Below are 20,300 nucleotides of genomic sequence, written 5' to 3' on the forward strand. Positions count from 1 at the left end.
TGGGTGAGACTGGTCTTTAAAATCAGAATCAGGTCTTCATTTTCCCAGTGTTGAAGATTGAACACCTGAGAAGCACTGAGGCAAGAGCAAAATTTTATTTAAAGGATAGAAGTGGGGAGGGGTCTGCTCCAGAGAAGAGGGTCAGGAGCTGGTGACTGTGAGAGTGGTGGTGTCTTGCCCCTTTTATAGATTTCAGGTTTCCTTTCTTCTCAGGTCTCCTCCTCCTCTTATCCTGCCTACATGACCAAAAGTGACCAAAAGGGCAGGAAGAGAGCCATCCGGGGGATGATGGCTTGTGCTGGGAAATATGATCTTCACCTTCCCCTGTAGGTTGCTAGGCACAGGTTGGTAGGGAGTGCTATCTACCCATTTCCTTTTCTGTGATAATCAGCTACCTATCCTTTTCCCTGGTCTCATGGGTTCAATCCCTGGTACAAAAAAATAGAGGGTCATTTCTTAAATCTCCCAGGTATCCCAAAAGTCTGAATTACTTCTTTCCTGTGTTGGGTGTGTGCTCAAGGACAGGATAACTCTGCCCAGGGTGGGGAAGAAAGGAAATCCTGCCTGCTCCCTGCACCTCCCAAGATTAGGGAGGGGAAGATTAGGAAGAGGGAGACAGAGAAGAAGAGAAAGAAGCATATCCATTTTTAAAATAAGTCACAGTGGGATAGCAGCAACTATATCCAAAGCATGAAGTGGACCATCGTTACTTTTCCCTGTTGTCAATTTCTACATTCCATGTCTATGGAAAACTGGAGGAGGACATCTCCAAGCTGTTACCTACAGAGAGAGGGCGAAGTTGAAGGAAGTTACCCAAGTCCTTGTTCTCTATCAGGTGAGGCATGGAGGTAAGGGTATTCAGTATCAGGGCAGGTCAGAGAAGTGAGGTTTATGATGAAGTCATTTACAACTGCTTGTCACCAGTTCAGAGGTGATCTCTGAATGAAGCTTTAGAAAGTACAGCTATTTGATACTTTCTACTGGAAGCTGAAGGGTCTGAGGTCCATGTTAGTGGATTTTCAGGAAGCTTTTGAAATGATCAATAAATTTCTTTTCAGGTTGTATCCTCCTGGAAAGAATTATCTGGAATAGTAAGTCCTGTGGATAAAGACAATGCATAGTGAAGTCATGTTAATTTGTACTGTAAACTGTGTAGGGTAGAGGGTTGCTTACCTCCATAGTAAATTTGCATATTTTTTCCTGTAGAGTCAAGGAAACCTGAGCCTTGGGAAAGGTGTGGGGACCAGGTAGGCTGAGTCAGCAAGTTGTCCTTAACAGATCGACATATAAGCTTTGAGTACAACAGGTTCAGCCAGCAGAGGACTGTGGTACATGGAGAAGAAATGTCTCATGCAAACCAAAGGTTTGTAATCTTAGAAAGTCTCCCCCCCTGAGGCAGGTATTTGTGTCCTTATTTTATTTATGCCTTCCGTGAGGCTCAACAAAGATGAGAACTTGTCCAAGTTGGCAAATAGAAGAGCTAGGATTCAAACTCTGGTCTGTCTGACTCTGGATATAATGGTTCTCCCACCACATGATATTGAATTGGATCCTTCATTGAGAAAAAGACAAGCCAGGCCTGCTAATCTGAAAATCCAAGTCTGAAATGCACTAAAATCCAAAACTTTCTAAGCCTGGACATGACACCACAAGTCGAAAATCCCGTATCATGAAACTGTGTTTCAGGCGTATAATTATTTTAAATATGGCCTAAAGTTGTCCTTGGGCAAAGTGTGTAAGGAATACATGAAACTTAACTGAACTTTGTGTTTAGACTTGGATGCTATCCCCCAGATATTTTATTATGTGTATACAAATATTTCAAAATCCAAAAAAAATCTGGAATACTTCCAATTCCAAGCACTTCAGATAGGGGAAACTCAACCTCTACCAGCACTGTATGGGGCTAAAGAGGACAGTGGAGAGTGAGTTGGGAAGATCACCAGGGACGTGGCTACAAAGGTGGAAAGAACAGGACACCCTAAGCAAAGGAGACACATGGGACCTGAAGAGGAGGCCAAGTTCTAAGACATGTTTTAAAACTAGAATCATGATGACTTTTACCTGAGTCAAGAAAATTGACACCTGTGTCTCTTTTGTTTTCCTTATGGCTTAGGATATATTTTATTAATTTCAGATGAATAAAAATACTGATCCTCCAACGCTAGGCCTTCCAAAGTGTGAGGGATGGGCCACAGTAAACTTGAGGGGCCTGTCCTACCGAGGGGAGACAGTTTCTGCTGAACAAAGAGGAAATCTACTTGACAAACTGAAAATGGAATCTAAGTTCTTATCTTCACGGAAATTCCACTTATCATTAAGTTCTTGAGGATTGCCAATGAGCTATGGGACAACCTGGCTTCGTGTCCACCGGCCAGCATTCCATTGAGAGAGTGAGGTTCATCTCAGCACATGTATTTTCACATTATTTGGATGGTATTGGGCAAGTTGATTAGTTTCCTTGTCTTGTTTGGTTGTATTCTGATACACAAAAGTGAATCCGTAGCTCACCATTGATTCATTGATGTGGAAATCTACAGGTCTCAATTTCAACACAAATATCTCAAGTTAGAAAAACCTGTTCCCATGAAGTAGATACTAACATTCTCCCTTATGCTAAACGGGGAAACTGAGGCACTGTTTTAGTTCATTTAGGGTTGCTATAACACTGCCATGGACTTAAAACAACATATTTATTCTTCACCGTATGGAGGCTGGGGAATTCAAGATGGAGGCACCAGCAGATTTGGTGCCTGGTGAACACCTGCTTCCCTTAAGATGGTCCTCTTCTTGCTTCATGTGACAGATGGATGAGGACAAAGTAGCTCTCTGTGGCTTCTTTTATAAGGGCACTAATTCCATCTATGAGGACTTCACCGTCATGAGTTAATCACCTCCCCCAACCCCCATCTTCTAACACCATCACCTGGGGAGGTAAAAACTTGAACATCTGGCTTTTTGGGGCCGTGCAAACATTGGATCTGCATCTGGGGCACTGAGCTTTCTTAGGAGCAGAGCGTGGGTTTGAACCATGGTGGATTTGGAGCCCACAGGCGTGAGCACTCTAGAGAGAGGCCTGTGTTGTTATCACCTAGGACCCTTGATATGTTTTTGCTGAATCTATGACTATTTTTGATCCATTATTTACACCTAGTATCTGTACTCACGGAGCACCTGCTAAGTGTGAGAAAAAAGTAGCGTGTTAGCACTAGAATAAAACTGGTGAAACTCGAATGCCAACCCACAAACAACTTCATTTACAGAGAGCAGCTGGCATTGCAATATGCCTCCAGATCTTAATGGAAATTTTAAAAATTATCTTTGGACACTGAGTGCATATTTTTGTGTGCTTTGTGAAGAACTAGCAAGGGAGTTGGAAGGGTTCTCTCTAATAAAGGGGGAGATGGAGGAACTGCTTGAGAGTTTTTTAAATGAAGAGATAAAGACATTTGTTAATTAGGGTTAATTAAAGCCATTGTTAAGACTTCATAAGGCTGGAGTTTTTTTCTTTTTTCTTTTTTTTTTTAATGGAGCTTTACCAACTTCTCATGTCAAAGATATTCAGTGTCTTGCTTTTACTGAACCTGTAACTTGAAAGCCGAAGTGTCATAATTTCTAACATTGGGGATAAGGTAGAAGAATTTCCTGAATAAAACCAACTATGGGTCCAGCATTCCTAACTCCTGAAGTCAAATCCTTCACAATACTTGATTATTTCTTTTATTCACTGAATAAAGAAATTAGTGGCCCATTATTTTTGCGTTTAGAAACCAAGATGATGGGGCTGGGGATGTGGCTCAAGCGGTAGCTCGCTCACCTGGCATGCGTGCGGCCCAGGTTCGATCCTCAGCACCACATACAAACAAAGATGTTGTGTCCGCCAAGAGCTAAAAAATAAATAAATAAATAAATTCTCTCTCTCTCTCTCTCTCTCTCTCTCTCTCTCTCAGAAAAAAAAAAAAAGAAACCAAGATGAATACTTCCCCCAAAGCTTTCAGAAACTTATGCAATGAAGAAACAAACTAGGAATCCATTTCCAGCTACTGTTCAAGTTAAATTTAATCTCTTGGTGCTTGAACATTAGGTATTTGCCAATTTCATATCTTTGAAGCACTTAAATTAGTAAGGAGTGAGAAATCTCACATTATTTCTGGGTCCAGATTGAATGCAAATATCCAGAACTTCCTGCCAGAGTCACCAAACAATAGTTTCCATCTTAATGACTTACAGTTATGTTAGGATTTCCTACTGTACTAGAAATAAAGAATACATAATTGTATTAGAGTTGGTTCATCTGAACATAACATAAAGCTGTATTAAGGTAGAAAATTATCTCTTTCTACCCTCCTCCAACCAGGGATGTTAGGCAATTCCAGGTGGGACCAGTTTCATCTCTTCTAATATCCCATCACCCTATCACTAAATTGTATCCTCAAAGTTATCACATCACCCAATATGGATGCTATTTCTCCAGCCATTTCACTTGTATTCCAGACTGAGAGTAAAAGGAGATCCCCAGAGGGCTGGGGTTGTAGCTCAGTGGTAGAGTGTTTGCCTTGCATTTGTGAGGCACTGGGTTTGATCCTCAGCACCACATAAACATAAGTAAACAAAATAAAGGTATTGTGTCCATCTACAACTAAAACATTCTTTTTTAAAAAGTGTGTGTGTGGGGGGGGATCCCTAGAGCTTAGCCAAGTCCCTTTAAACAAACATCCCAGATACCACATGTAGCTCCTGTACTTCCTTTTTGCCAACTAGAATTAGTCACCTGGCCTAACCTAACTCTAGAGGAAGTCTTTTCTCCTAGGTGATAACCGAGCTCTAGCTAAGAACTGAGAATAAGTTCTTTTCTTCATCAGGAAGAAAATGCAGATATGTCGCCTGAGCCAACCCAATGTGGAGCATGAACCTGTGGCTTGTTTATCCTGGGTAGAATGGGGTGAGATTCTTCAAATAGCAGCAGCACCCATTTCACTGCAATTATTTTTTAAAGCTCACTATTTAATACATACATATATATACATATATATGTATGTATTAAATAGTGAGCTTTAAAATATATATATATTCTGCTTGTTCAATTATTTTTTTTAAATTGTCCTGTGAAGGTGGGGACAAGAGACATGGCCCTTGGCTCTCCTGAGGCCTGGACACACAATGCAGGTGCCTGGCCTCATCACCTCATTACCTCCCCATGACACATGCCACCAGGGGTCACACATTGGCCAGGGCTTTGTGAGCCAGCCTCCTCTGACAGGCTCCAGGACTCTCCACCAGTCAGGGAATCTTCTGGAACTCCATTGCTGCCTACAAGCCTTCCACCAGCCTCTTCCATCTCAGGGTAGGCTCAGTCCAGACACAAGACTCTGCTGCCTTCAAGGGCAGGCAACCCCTTTACCCAGCGTATCTTGGCAGCTATATCTCAGCAACCTGAATGAACAGATTTAGTCTCTGCTTCCGTTATGGAGTGAGATCCTCTGTGGTAGTTTTAAAGAAGTCAGGAATGAGTGGTGTAGCTCAGTGGTAGAGCACTTTTCTAGCATGCACAGTGCCCTCCCTGGGTTTAATCCCCAACACAGCAAAAGAAAGGGGGGTAGCAATGCTAAGGACACTGGCGATATGACAATAGGACAAATTCCTTGTCTTGCACACTACAGAGCAAAGTCCCCATGGGCTCCCCACCCCTCTGTACCTACTGATGGTAATCATGGCTAGGCTTGTCTCCACCACCCAAATACACACTCTTTCCAAATCTACATGTGGTGGCCAGGACAGGAAGTCAGAGAGGATGGAGACTCAGGAGCCCACGCAGAGCACCAGGGATCAGAAGAGGAATGAGGTGGCAAGGCTTTGAGCAATGCCCAGGGTCTGGAACTTGGTCCCAGCAGAGGCAGCGTAGAGCTGCCTACAACACATGGAGTCATGTTGGCCCACCCCTCTGTGGAGTGCTTCTGCTATGGTATTTGCCAGGAGCAGTGCCTAGGAATATGCTTCCCTTCCTCTGGGACTGTCCTGGACTGTTGCAGGTCAGCTCTCTCCTCCCTGATCATGCTGTCCTCAGAGCTAACCAGAGCTCTCCTCCACGGGCCTGTTCCGTGGACTTACCCTGACATCACTGCCTACCTTGCCCTGGAAAGAATTCCTATTACCTTCGCAGGAACCCCTGTATCAGGAACTGCTGGAGAAGACGGCTGAGACCCCACAGGGACAAGTGGGAACAGCACAGTGGGCAGAGGAGGGACAAGGCCAAACACAAGCAGTATCCACTTCACAGTGGCCATTTAACCCATCAAGTTCCAAATTTTTAAATCTGTGAATATTTCCATGAAATTGATAGATGTACATCAAAAATAGGGTTGGAAATACAAATCAACAGCTCACATACTATTATATAAATTAATGGTGTTATTAATAATTATTATATCATATACTATTGCTATAAAATCATATTTGTACAGTATATACTATCTGAAAGGTTTAGAGGTATTTGATATCTGGGACAAGGGGGAAAAATGAGTTAATTCTGATATCTTAATCTGGGATATCAGAGGCACAGGTGGGCACACACAGCCCCGTGAAAAGACAGCTAATTTCAGCCTTCCACCTCACAAAATGCTACTGGATAGGTAGGTGGTCAGCTTTCTCCACTCAAAACTTGTACAAAACTGGCACACGTTAGCAAAAACTGTACCATTCTTCAGTGAACTATTTGTTGTCTTGGAGTTAAGAAACATCTGCATCTGTATGAGCATGGTTTTATTTTTTTTACTTTTTAGCTCAAGGGTTTTGGCGCTAAGTGGCAGAGCCTGAAAAATATTACAGCCTGACTCATGTTAGCTAATGTTATATAGATTTAGAAAAACAAATTGGCCAAGACACAGTTTTTCAAAACTGCTATGCAATAATCTAATGCTAATTTCTCTTCTGCAATTACATTTGGATCTGGCACCAAACAATGAGTAAATCAACTTTTCAATAGCCTTTTTTAGCCTGTTCCTATCACTGAATTATACACATCTCCCACGATGCTCTTAATTTCAAAACTCATTTCCTACTATAGTGGATACCATTTTTCTGAATGTCCCTTCATAATTTTGAGACTTGTTTCTATATTTGATTCCTCAAACACCTGATTTTGTTAGGATGCACACTGAAAGGAAAGCTTGTGTCAATATAGGTATGTATTTTTACTCTTTAGTGAAAGGGTTGGTTTACATGATCTATGGATAGAGCCTCATTAAGATGAAAAGGGGAAATTTACATGCATTTCATAGACGGTAACAATGACCTACTTTCAACACCTTCCAACAAATCATTTTAATTTGTCTTCTATCTCTTTTGCTCCAATAATTGTCTTTCACTCAAGCCTATATAATATTCTATTTGAAAACTAATCCAATTTATTCTGTAATTTAATTTATTAAAACCCCACATTAGTAGATTTAAAGTCAATTGATATATATTTAGTCGACTCAAAACAATTTCCCTTGATAATGTCCTTTGTCTATTTATTCATTCATTCATTCATTTATTTATTTATTTGTGTGTGTGTGTGTGTGTGTGTGTGCACATGCGCGCGCATGCATACATGTCACTGTGGATTGAACCCAGGGCCACACTACCATTGAGCTACATCCCCAAGCCCTTCTTATTTTATGTTTTAATTTTGAGACAGAATCTCCCTAAGCTGTTTCAACTGCCCTCAAACTTGCAATCCTGCCTTAACCTCCTGAGTCACTAGAATTACAAGCGTGTGCCACCACACCTGGTTTCCTTCCTTTCATTTTCTCTAAAGTGTGTGTGGCTTTTTCTAAAAATGTCCATAATAAAGTTTACCTTTATTAGCTTCTGGAAATCCAAACAAACAATCGGACAAAGTACAGCCTACAGCCATAGTGTGGCATGTTCCAAGAATTGCCATCAGACATCACACCGTGCACAACTTCCTGGGGGTACCCCCCTGCAGGGCATTCTCCCAAGATAGAAGGGTCCTGTTCTCTGTTGTCTCCCTCCTAGAGCCACAAAACTCATCTATCCAATGCAGCACAGGAAGCTGTCAGGATGATGCCGTGTCCTCCCTTGGGGACACCACTAGGCCTTCTCAGAGAGAAGATGGAAACAGGAAGTTCCCTGAGGCTACTCTGGTGGCATATATGCCTCATGCTTAGGTCACGGGATGACAGCTCAGGCTGTCACAGCAAAAGAGCAAAAATGCTCAACGTCACTCATCACCCAAGAAATGCAAATTAAAAACCACAAGGAGATATAACCTTGTATCTGGCGACTTCAACAGCTGAAATGTTATTTCCTCACAGTTTGGGAGTATGAAAGTCCAAGACCAAGTTGTCAGCAGGTTGGGTTTCTCCTGAGGACTCTTCTTCGCTTGAGTTGGGGGAAGGCCCAATTTGGCCCCTAACATTCACTTTGGCTGTGTTCTATGGACCATGCTCTTATGGTGACTTTGGCAGGTCCACCAGGGACTCTAACCAGAGGTTTAGAGTTTGCTACCATTGAATGTGTCCCCTGCAAAATTCGGGTTTCGGCCATGTGATAGTTTAGCAGGTGTGCACTGAAGAGGTGACTGGGTTGTGAGGGCTCCTTCCTCGTTCATGGGATTAGTGCCCTTTATGATTTAGCCAGTTTGCTCTTCTTCCAGGTGAGACTAGAAAAGAGCAACCTTCACCAGGCAACCAGGTATGCTGACCCTTTGCACTTGGACTTTTCAGCCTCTAGAATGATGAGAAAATACAGTTTTATTCTTATAAATAACCCAGTCTCAGTTATTCTCTTATAGCAGCACAAATGGACGAAGACAGATTTGTAAAATCTGGAGACTGATAAATCAACTCTGTGTTTCTCTCAACATCTCAGCCCTTCACTCCTAGGCAAGGAGGCCTGAAACTTCAGGGGATGCCCAACTTCAGGTGGAGTCCCAAATGAACAGAGGGAGCGTGTTTTCCCTGGGAACACTGAGGTGCTCTTAGTCTCTACCTGTGGCAACTGACTCTGGGTACGTAGCCAAAGTGGATCATGACTTTAAATCAAAGGAAATTCTCAAAAACCCAGGTGGAGAGGGTCCAGGATTCAGAGAGATAAGGAATGTTTCAATTTCTGTTTAGCAGAAAAGTTGGGCCTGAAACATGAAGATCAATGTGGAGCTAAAATAGATTTTCTTTCTTTTTAAAAAAAAATAATAATAATTTTCTTTTGAGAAGTATCAGATGTCCAGATCTTTTGCCCAATTTTTTTTTCCTTTGCCCAATTTTATACTTGGTTATTTGTTTCCTTGCTCTTGAGTTGAGTTCCTTATATATGTTGAATATTAGTCCCTTATTAGGTGTATAGTCACAAATATTTTCTCCTAATCTGTGGATTATCTCTTTACTCTGTTGTTTCCTTTGCAATGCAAAGGTTATTCAGTTGGATGCAACACCGTTTGTCCAGTTGTGCTTTTGCTACCTATGCGTTGGGAGTCCACATCAACATCAGGAAACATTTCCTTTCCATTTTCTTCCAGTTGCTTTTCAATTTTGGGTCTTCTGTTTTAGCCTGTTGGCCATTTTGAGTTGATTTTTGTAAGTGGTATGAGATAAGCATTCGATCTCCTTCCTCTGCATGTGGATATCCAGACTTCCCAGCATCATTTATTAAGGAGATTGTCCTTTGCTCAGATACCAATGGCCAAAAGATATATGAAAGTGCTCAACGTCACTAATCACTGAGGAAATGCAAATTAAAAACCACAAGGAGATATAACCTTATATCTGTCAGAATGGTTATTATCAAAAAGATGAATGATTTATGTTACTGAATATGTGCAGAAAAGGGAGCCCTTGTAGGTTGTTGGTGGGAATATAAGTTAGTACAGTCACTTTGGGAAACAGTGTGGCAGTTTCTCAAAAAAAATAAAAATAGAATTACTATAAGTTCCAGCAATCTTACCTCTGGATATATATAAAAGGAATTGGCATCAGTATGTCAAAGAGCTATTTGTATACACTCTGATATTCATTTCAGAATTATTTACAAAATATAGAAGCAAACTAAGTACCCATTAACAGATGACCAGATAAATAAAATGTGTATATGTACACTAATGGAACACTATTCACCCTTTAAAAAGAAGAAAATTCTGTCATTTACTACAACATGGATTGAGATTGAGGACATTACTAAGCAAAATAAGTTGGGCACAGTAAAATCTCACATATCTGTGCAATGTAAAAAAAAAAAGTGGATCTTGTATAAATGGAGACTAAAAAGGTAGTTACCAGCCGGACACAGTGGGGCACATCTGTAATCCAAGTGGCTTGGGAGGCTGAGGCAGGAGGATCGTGAGTTCCAAGCCAGCCTCAGCGATTTAGTGAGGCCCTAAAGAACTTAGAGATAAACCCTGTCTCTATATAATAAAATATTTTTCAAAGGGGGCTGGGGATGTGGCTAAGTGATTAAGTGCTCATGGGTTCAATCCCTGGTACAGAAAAAAAAAAGTAGTTATTAAAAACTAGGAAAAGGGGAGAGAGAGAATAAAAGGAATATGTTAATTAAAGGATACAAAGTTTCAGTTAGATTGGAGTAAATGTCAATGACCCATTGCACTGCATGGTGACCACAATTAATAATAATATTGTAAGTTTCAAAACTTCCTATTGCACTCCATAAATAACACACAATTATTATTTGTTAATGATAAAATAAATTTTTAAAAATCATTTTCTACAATGATCTAATTGAAATCAAGACTTTTAGAGACTCAAATTCACAGGCTCCTCATGAGATCCATGGGAAGTTATCTTTTAAAAAGATCATTTAATGAGCAAAGAACCAGGTTGCAAACCTAGCTGATACCTACTGGCCACATGCTGTTGGATGAGTTTCTTACCTTTTCTTAAGCTCAGTGTCTACTGTTGTATAAAGTATAGGTTTAATTTTTAGTTCTATGTTCATTGCATTTCCACCTTGGAATAAAAATCCCAGTTTCCATCAAACATCTCTCTATAATGAGAGTAAAATCTAGACTGGATCCCTTTATAAATGTTGAGCAGGACCAAGAACCTCTGTCCTGTTCAAGTTCATAAGACGTCCACTGCACAAACATCCAGCTAGGAAGAGGGGAGGTCACAGGAAGGAGATGCTGAGGTGAAATGTGCATAGACACCATTTAATGGTGAGTGTCCTTGGGGTCAAATCCTCTAGGTGACACATAAGCAGGATGGGGCAGAGGGACCAGTTGAACTGTGATGCTGTCACCAGGAAGCCCAAGGGAGCTCTTAGAGATTGGAGATCCTGCAGAGCTAATCCACTTTGAGGCAAGGGTGCCTGGCAGTAGCTGTGACCTTGGATCCCAGCAGCCCTGTGGAGAGGGCATGACTTGGCCAAGGCCACTCACTCCAGAAGAGGACCCAGCCACCAGCTGATGGTGACCTACCATCCCAGTGGCTGGTGGAGGGGAGGAGAGAGGGTTAGAGTACTTTAGCCTGATAGTGAGGAGCTTGAGCCCCCATGTTCCAGGAAGCCCTATTCCTAAATGGCTTTATTGCAAAACAAGACACACCAAGTGCTATGAAAGAGGGGGGAAAAATAGCAACCAAATCACCTGCTCTGAGGACGAGCATTTACTTCTTCGTGGAAGAAGTAATATTTCAGCGGGATTTGATGACTGTATAGAATTTTAGAAAAGGGGAGGTAGATGGGTCTTCTAAGTAAAGGAAATAGCATGAAAAGAAGAATAAAAATGTAATGTGACGGATAAAGAGCTTTTTTTTTTTCATTTTGGACAAACATAGGGGGTACAAATTGGGTAGAGTAAAAGATCATAAAGGGAAAGGAACTCGAGGGAGACCCTGTCTCGAAGATGTGTGTGAATGTGAAGAGGCCAAATGTGGGCAATGGGAGGAGGAGGCAGAGGAGAAGTTTCTGGTGTCCGTGATGTGTCACCATGACACCCCCAAAACACTCAGGAACAAGGTCCAATAGCTAAAAATAAGGTTGACATTTAACTAATAAAGATTGCTTTGCTATTTTACCTTCTACAAGAGGAAATAATAGTTCTGAGTATCCTTGTTTAAAAATATTATGGATTCCTCAAGGTCTAGCTTCTGAAGCATCCAGTTATTAAAAGAACCAGTGTCTTTAGTCTCTACGCATCTTCTATGGTCATTCCAGCGCTTTCTCTGATACAGACTAGGATTCTCAAGAGGGACTGTGTGTTCCTGGTCACCATTCACTCAAAATTCTCACTTGCCCAAATTTCTGGTTGCCCCTTGTGCAATGACAGTGCTAGCCTTCATCCATGTGGCTTGTTCCCCTTATTAACACAAGCAGTATTTCGAAGAGCAGGGAACAAGACAGCCAGCATTTGCACAGCTTTAAGAGGCTGACCTGGAAACCAAAGCTGGGCCTTGAAGACCCCAAGTTCATCTATTCCATCTTTACGTGAGTAGATTCAAAGAGGGAAACAAAACTAAACTCTAGGGACCATGGGCAGATTTTACTGAGTTTTAATGTCTAATATGCTCTCTTGGAGGGCGGGTGCTGGGGATTGAACCCAGGGGTGCTCTACCACTGAACTACATCCCTCGCCATTTTTTATTTTAATTTTGAGACTGGGTCTCCCTAAGTTGCCCAAGCTTTGATTCTCCTGCTTCAGCCTTCCTGGTCACTGGGATAACCAGCGTGCATCACTTCACCCAGCATTCACTACAAAGGTGCATGTCACAGTCTAGTTATTATATAAGAATCATGAGCATATTCCTCTCATTCACATCTCCTGCCTCTTTAAAAAGATATGAAACTTTATATATCTTTATAAGAGTTACTTTAGCAACAATTGGGTAAATTACATACCATTATAAAAGCTTCCAATTTTGTTACAAACTCATGAACTATTCATTTTGTTTAAAAAGTCAAGGTAATAAATTGATGCAATTTTAACTATGTAATTTACAGTAATAGGCTTATCCTTTTTTGGCTCCATGGAAAATCAAAGAAATACAAACATGCCGCTACATTTCAAATAGACCAGAAATAGTTCTTTATTATATTTCATGAAGAACACAGGAAAATTTTTTTTCTGCCATGTATTTATTTTACCTGACCGCGAGCAAAAAAGAGCAATTATGTTTTTATTATTTAATATGGTCACATTTTTTTTCTTACAAATTCTTTCATACAGGCCCAATAGCAAGTAAGTAGATGAAAAAATGTACTGACAATCAAAAAATATAAATGTTACAAACAAAAATTTTTTTCTGGATATTGAACCCAGAGGCACTCTACCACTAAGCTACACCCTTTCTATCTTTTCTTTTGAGACAGAGGTCTTGCTAAAATGCAGAGATTGACCTCAAACTTGCCATCCTCTTGCCTCAGCCTCCTGAGTTTCTGGAAGTACAGACTTGCACCACCATGCCTGGTGAAACAGATTTTAAAAACATTATTCTCTTAACATGTACACATTATTTGTCAGCAACCATTGCCTGTTTTAGCAATTTCCTTGTCCTCACCTCTTCCAATATTCTCTCAATAATTTTCCTAACACAATTTTTATAAAATTTTTATCACTGGACAGGTAAATTGAAAAAAAAAATCTATTTAAAAAAACCTTCTCTGAAAGTACTGAAAAAAAAATCTGTAATTTTCTCCAGATAACATATTGCTAGTTGCTTTTGTGCATCCTGCATTCTCAGAAAAACATGAGAGTTGTACATATGTGAATATTGCTTTAATTAAATATGCCAATCTCATTTCAGAGAAGAATGCAGGGGTGCTTATCTGAGCAAAGTTGCACATGTCTATAATCTGAGCTCTTTGGAGTCTGAGGCAGGAGAATCACTACTTCCAGGCCAACCTGAGAAACTTAGTGAGACTCTGTCTCAAAAAAAATTTTTTTTAAAGGACTGGAGTTGTAGCTGAAGTGTAAAGCACATCTGAGTTATATCCCCAGTACCCTCAAAAAAAAATCTAAAATATGCAAATAACCTATAATACTAGAAAACAGATCAGTGGTGTCAAGAAAAAAATTGTACCAGACCATTAAATGCGTGATTTTATTCAGGCTATTGCAATTTGAGTTGGTTTCTATAAGAATACAATTGTTTAACAACATTAGAATATTTGCTGTTAAATTTTCTCAATTTCTAGGAAATTTAGAAATATTCAGTTTATATAAGCCCTTATTTATCTCCAAGACCGTGTAATGTTCCTCTACTTAACAGATTTTACAATCTAATTCATTAATACCATCTGGAGGTAGGAAAATGTTATACACTCACAGAATCAGAGGTAAAGGTTTTTTGGGATTATAGACATAGTAACAGCACACCCAGAGAAAAAGCTTATAGCTACAATTTAAAATTTCAGCATGGGTCAGAGGTAAACACAGAATTATGGAACTCACTGGTCCGTATCAGCAAGCTGTTCTCTTTCCAGAGAATATGAATCCTTAATTGATTTGAGTTCAGAATAGGCAATCAGAAAAGACTAACAAACCAGAATCTCTGTCATCTTGTTCTCAACAGATTCAAGTTCGTTTACAGAGAAGAGCAAATAGTTAAACCATCTATCCAAAAGAAGCTGGCACCAGAAACCAAATGAGTACTCAAAAAGTGGTGTAATCAAAACCTTAAAACACTCCCAGAAGAGTATTTTGAGAAGTCACAGTCCTGGACCAAATATCGGACACACTGTGGAACTGAGCCCTTTGAAAACCTGAGTGGAATAAACAGATTCAAAGTGAGATCCAATCCTGTCCAGTCAGAGTATCATGCCTTTGAATCCAAAATGCATACATATTTTTTTTCAGGCAATAGCAATAGGGAGAAGGCTCATTTCTAAGACACACCTCACAGAAAAGAAAAAGGGTGGGGTTTGTAAAGGCAGGTAGAGATGGACTTGTCCAGAGTCCTACGGGAGTCAAGAGAAAAGATGGGTCTTATGTCAGAAGAAGTGAGGACAAGCCTTGTCCTTTGTGGTTACTTCCCACCCCGCCACCTCTTAAATGTAAAAATGGTGGGAAAATACATTCTCAGTAAACAAAAGATGTGGGAGGAATTCCTTAATCTTTGCAGTTTTTTTCAGGAGTCCAGGGCTCAGTTGAAGTACTGTTATCAGTTGCCTTGAATTAGGGGGAGGGTTTGGGAGGAAAGGACTGGCACAAGGAAATTTGGGGTACAGGGAGTACCTTCATTATTTTGACTGATATGATGGTTTCACACATGTGGATGTGAAAAGTTATTGAATTGGACATTTCAAATGCATAGTTTGTTATGTATCAAATCATGCTTCAAGAAAAGTATGGCACAAATCTGATTGACAGATTTGCCTGACAAACATCTTTCTTCTCATGTGACAATTTTGTGAATTACTGTCTTAAGTTCAAAATTTTGGAAGTCAGACTACTATTTAAAAGATATGTGGCATGTGTTCAAAAAATGAGACCTTATATCAAACTGTCCTCAATATTTAGAAAGTAATAATCATTTCAAGAGATATAATTATACTAGATATCATAAATTTCTATCACCATTAAGAATTCTTAACATTCAAGCACTTGACTTTGAATTATTTTCTCAAAGTAGCCATTGCCATTATATTATGAATCACCAGCTTTTTTGTTGTCTTGTTTAATCCTACTCTGCTTTAATGTAATAGAAGCAGTTTCAAAAAGTTATGGCTAAGTATAACTTTTGTCAATTAACTATATTTAAAATCAATAAAATAATTAAGTATTCATGTTTATTCACCTCATCACAAATTAGGTGAATAAAAATGAATAATAATTTTTTAATTATTAATAATAATTTAGCATCTTCTTTATTTCTTTTTCTTAGGATCAAGAAAAAGGTTGGAGGACCATATGCAAAGGTACATGTTGCTAGGAGAAGCATGCATTTTATGTGCCAACTGATAGGTAAAGTTGTGTTTTTAAGTTGCTAGAATAGGATTCTTCATTGCTTCCTTGGGTGAGAGGTCAAGATGCGAACTAAGATACAATCACCATGCGAACTACGATACAATCACCGTGGGAGATGGGGAAGAGGGATCAAAAAGATACAGATTATATACTAGTATGGCATAATAAAATATAGTGTGGGAAGAAGTGTCTTTGGAATGACCGTGGGTATCTGTTTTGTATTACTGAAGGGAGGCTGAGCTATATGAGGAGAGCCCATGTAGTGGTAAGTTGAAAGGCTTGGGATGCAGTTTGATGTCCTCATGGATCATGCAGGGAGTGGGATATAATCGTATGTTTTATAAAGGGGATGTACACATCAGCAGAACACTCCATCAGGCCAATAGGTCTGAAAACTTGAGCAAAAACCATTTGTACGTACTTCAAGTGGAAAGACATTAGCGTTATTGAATTATATAAGACACTTGCAGAGTCAATCTGCTATTTCGTTTAAGTTTTTTTTTTTTTTTTTTTTCAGTACTGCAGGTCAAACCCAGGGGCACGGGCTGGGGATGTGGCTCAAGCGGTAGCGCGCTCGCCTGGCATGCGTGCGGCCCGGGTTCGATCCTCAGCACCACATACCAACAAATGTGTTGTGTCCGCCGAGAACTAAAAAATAAATATTAAAAAAAAAAATTCTCTCTCTCTCTCCTCTCTCTTTAAAAAAAAACCCAGGGGCACTTTACTGTTGAGCTACATCTCCAGTCTTTTAGACAAGTTTTTGTTTTGCAATAGAGTTTCCTTAAGTGACTGAGGCTGGCCTTGAACTCTGCCACGGCCTCCCAAGTAGCTGATTACTGGTGTCACCAACACACCATTATTATGTGTAATGTTTTAGTCATCAACATATATCCAGATTACGTCAGCAGTATTCTTTTTTTCATGCAATCTAAATACTATCAAACTGGGACCTGGTATTGCCTATATATTATAATTTTGTTGACATTGTCTTTGACTTTCCATATATAATTACTTATAGCAAAAATACTTTGTCCATGTTATGGGTTGAATCATGTCCCCCCCCAAATTCATACATTGGGTTCCTATTACCTAGTACCTGAGAATGTGGGTATATTTGAAGATAGGGTCTTGAAAGAGGTATTTGAACTAAAATACCATATTGAAGTAGGGCCCATCATCATAGTGGGCCCTAGTCCAATATGACTTATGCCCTTATAGGAAAATGAGATTAGGACATAGACACATGCATATACATCTGTCTCTTGATATTCAGGGAAGACCAGTTCCACAACACCCCTCAGATACCAAAATTTCTAGAATAAAGTTCCTTATATTATAATGGTACATCCAACCTACACCATCCTCCAGTATAATTTAAATCCTCTCTAGATTTATTTATGCTACTGAATACAATGTAAGTTCTATGCAAATAGTTGTTATATAATATTGTTTAGGAATAATGACAAGACAAAAATCTTCATGTTCAGAGGCACTAATTATTTTTCTGAGTATTTTCTATGCTGTCTAGAAGCTGCGGCTCCAGGCCAGGTGGATGTGAAGGGATGACTATACCAGGAGAATGCCCTGAGAAAGTGAAGATGGACATCTATACACCAAGGACAGAGGCCAAGAACAGGTCCTCCTCTTGCTCAGGATGAACCAACCCTACCAACACCTTTAGCTCAGACTTCTTGCCAAAACAAAATAAACAAACAACAACAAAAAAAAAACTGAGAAAATAAATATACACTGTTCAAACCACCTAGTCTGCCATACTTTGGTATGGCACTTCTGGAAAACTTACATAACACCTCATATGCTTTTAAGATATGTCACTGAGTCTGTTTATACCGTATTGTAATGGGATTTAAACTTCAGGCCAGACCTAAGGTTGACTGTCATCTAAAGTTAGATATAGCAGCAAGCAGGAAAACTAACTGCTATGTTAAGCGGAGAGCGGAAGACCAAAAAGGGAAGGATGGAGGAGACAGAGGAAGAGAAGGGAGAGGAGAAAGGAGAGGAGGAAAAGAATAATGAGGAGGAAGAGGAGGAAAAGGAGAAGATGGAGGAAGAGGAGGAGAAGAGAGGAAGAGAAGGAAGAGGAGGAGGAGTTGGGGGATGTCTAAGAGAAGAACATCATGCCCTACTCACAGGTAACTGCTGTTTCACCCACAAGCCACTTGTGGTTGCCCTGGGAAACAGCCCCACCTGGATACCGATACTATGTACATTACAGCTCCACCTGGATACCAATACTAGGTACATTTCAGCCCCAAAGCAGCCAGGCACCATGTGCTGTTTACTTTCCCACTCTGAATGTACAATTCTGAAACTGATATACAAATAAATAAAGAAATAAACTTTTCTTATCCAAAATAAAAGAGCTTTTATTCAGTTCTAATAAGCTTGGGGAAAATACCTGATCTAGAAGACACATTTTTGGATAAGAAAAAAAAAAAAGTTTGTCAACTTGCTGCTTTTTCTCAGTCAGGGTAACTTTGAATGACAGTCAATTTTAGGACAGGGCTGAAAGTTAATTTTAAAAAATCCCAGTATGATATAAACAGAGTTACACATTCCAAAATCATAGGGGGGATTGTATTTGATAAACTTGTTTAAAACTAGTGGAAGAAATAAGGTTAAGATGACTTATAAGGATAATAAAGATAATAATAACTTTTGAATTTTCAAAATTTTGTCCTAGCATAAAACTATCATTAGCTAAAATGTAAAATAGAGAGGGTTCTGTCATTTGTGATTCATTATTCTCTTCTATTCTCAAGGTGATAATTTTAATAAATATTTGAACTTAATAAATGCCCAATAAAGAATTGGAGTTTTAGGATTGTCAAAATTCCCTTTCCCTAGACGTTGGTTAAGAGAGAAATTCCTTCTCTAGGTGCATAAATTTACAAAACTCCTGGGAGAATTTGGGAATAAATTTTTAAACGATGAAAATAATATCCTCAGGAGGCTGAGGTAGTAGAATCACAAGTTCAAAGTCAACTTCAGCAACTTCGTGATACCTTGTGCCAAAATAAAAAAAAAAATGAAAAGGTCCTGGGATGTAGCTTAGTTGTAAAACACCCCTGGGTTTAATCCCTAGTATAAAAATAATAATGACAACAACACAATAAATGTGAGTGGTCACCTCTTCTTGCTATTAAAAGTATACAATTCTTCATGGTAAGTAGACATGCCATGTGTAAAACACTTCTTCAGAAAGATTAGAGTACCACCAGTAATTCAGAGAGTTGCATTTTTCTGTTGATTGTTGGTGTATCATACAACTAAAACTTTAGATTCTAGTGTTACACATTTTTCAAAATTTCACTATATTCATATTTCTATTAAGCAGTCAATCTCAACACCTTTTCCCCTTATGTGTATGGATAGCTTTTCTCTCCCCCACTATATAACATTCTCTTCTTGCCTCCTTTTTTTCTACCCCCATCTTTCTATTGAAAACATTTGCTTAGTATTGCCATTAAGTCATTTGATTAGAAATCAGGATCAACTTCTATTAGTTATGTTGCATTGGACTGAACATAACATATCCTGGCTACAGCTAGATGAAACAAGGACATGCCACATCCTATATAACAGATTTCTAGAGATATCATGAACTTCAGGGTTGATTGACTAATTGGCTTGTTGTGTTCAACCAGAATCCAGGTTCCTCTCATCTCTGTGCTCTTTATTCCTGACAATTCCAGGCTGGTGTCCAGAAGACAAAGACAGTCTGTGCCTTCCTCCAGCACTCCTTAGCAAGGAGGATTTTTTTTTCCTTGAATGCCTGCTACAGACTTCTCCTGTCTCTTCTTCAGCCCTTCCTTGAATCAGCTGCTGGTGAAGGAATGAATCTTGCTCTATCTCTTCTGTCCTTTGTCACTGTACACTTTTGCTATGCAAAGTGCCATGATCCTCTTTGTGCTCCCAGTACCCAGGCTTTTTGCTCTTTGGTTTCCCTGCATTAACCCAGCCTCAAAGATTCAGCCCACTAATCTGGACCTATCTCACCGGACTGATGTTGATCTCACATCTAGCCACAGATCATGACCTCCAAGATCTGCCCATGTCTCTTGTCCTCCAACCACTATCACTAAGCTGCCTGGTGTTTAATAACCTGGTCTGTCACCCTACAGTTAACCAGGAACATTCATCAAAACCCAAGAGCTCACCCAGCCTAGAGCTTTGCAGGACATAGCAGATCTGTAGAGATAACACACAATTCAATGATAAAAGCGATGTTTCCAGAACCATCTCCCTAACAATTGAGCATCATTCTTATTTGAGCTCATTTGAATTGCAATTCTATCTCTTCAACAGAGTTCTGTCTATTCAGTCACCCATTAGCTGAACCTCCTCAAGGCTTACATCCTTG

General features: G+C 39.7%; 1 long non-coding RNA gene across 1 annotated transcript; it reads left to right on the forward strand.

Moving 5' to 3' along the window:
• Positions 1–630: 630 nt before the first annotated feature.
• LOC144365498 (uncharacterized) lies at positions 631–18,657 on the forward strand. Its single transcript, XR_013424000.1, has 5 exons — positions 631–835; positions 8,875–9,013; positions 14,523–14,736; positions 15,834–15,867; positions 17,445–18,657. It is a non-coding gene; the product is annotated as an uncharacterized LOC144365498 (long non-coding RNA).
• The last annotated feature ends 1,643 nt before the right edge of the window (positions 18,658–20,300 follow it).

The sequence above is a fragment of the Ictidomys tridecemlineatus genome, chromosome 7 (assembly GCF_052094955.1).
Source record: "Ictidomys tridecemlineatus isolate mIctTri1 chromosome 7, mIctTri1.hap1, whole genome shotgun sequence".
Lineage (NCBI taxonomy): Eukaryota > Metazoa > Chordata > Mammalia > Rodentia > Sciuridae > Ictidomys > Ictidomys tridecemlineatus.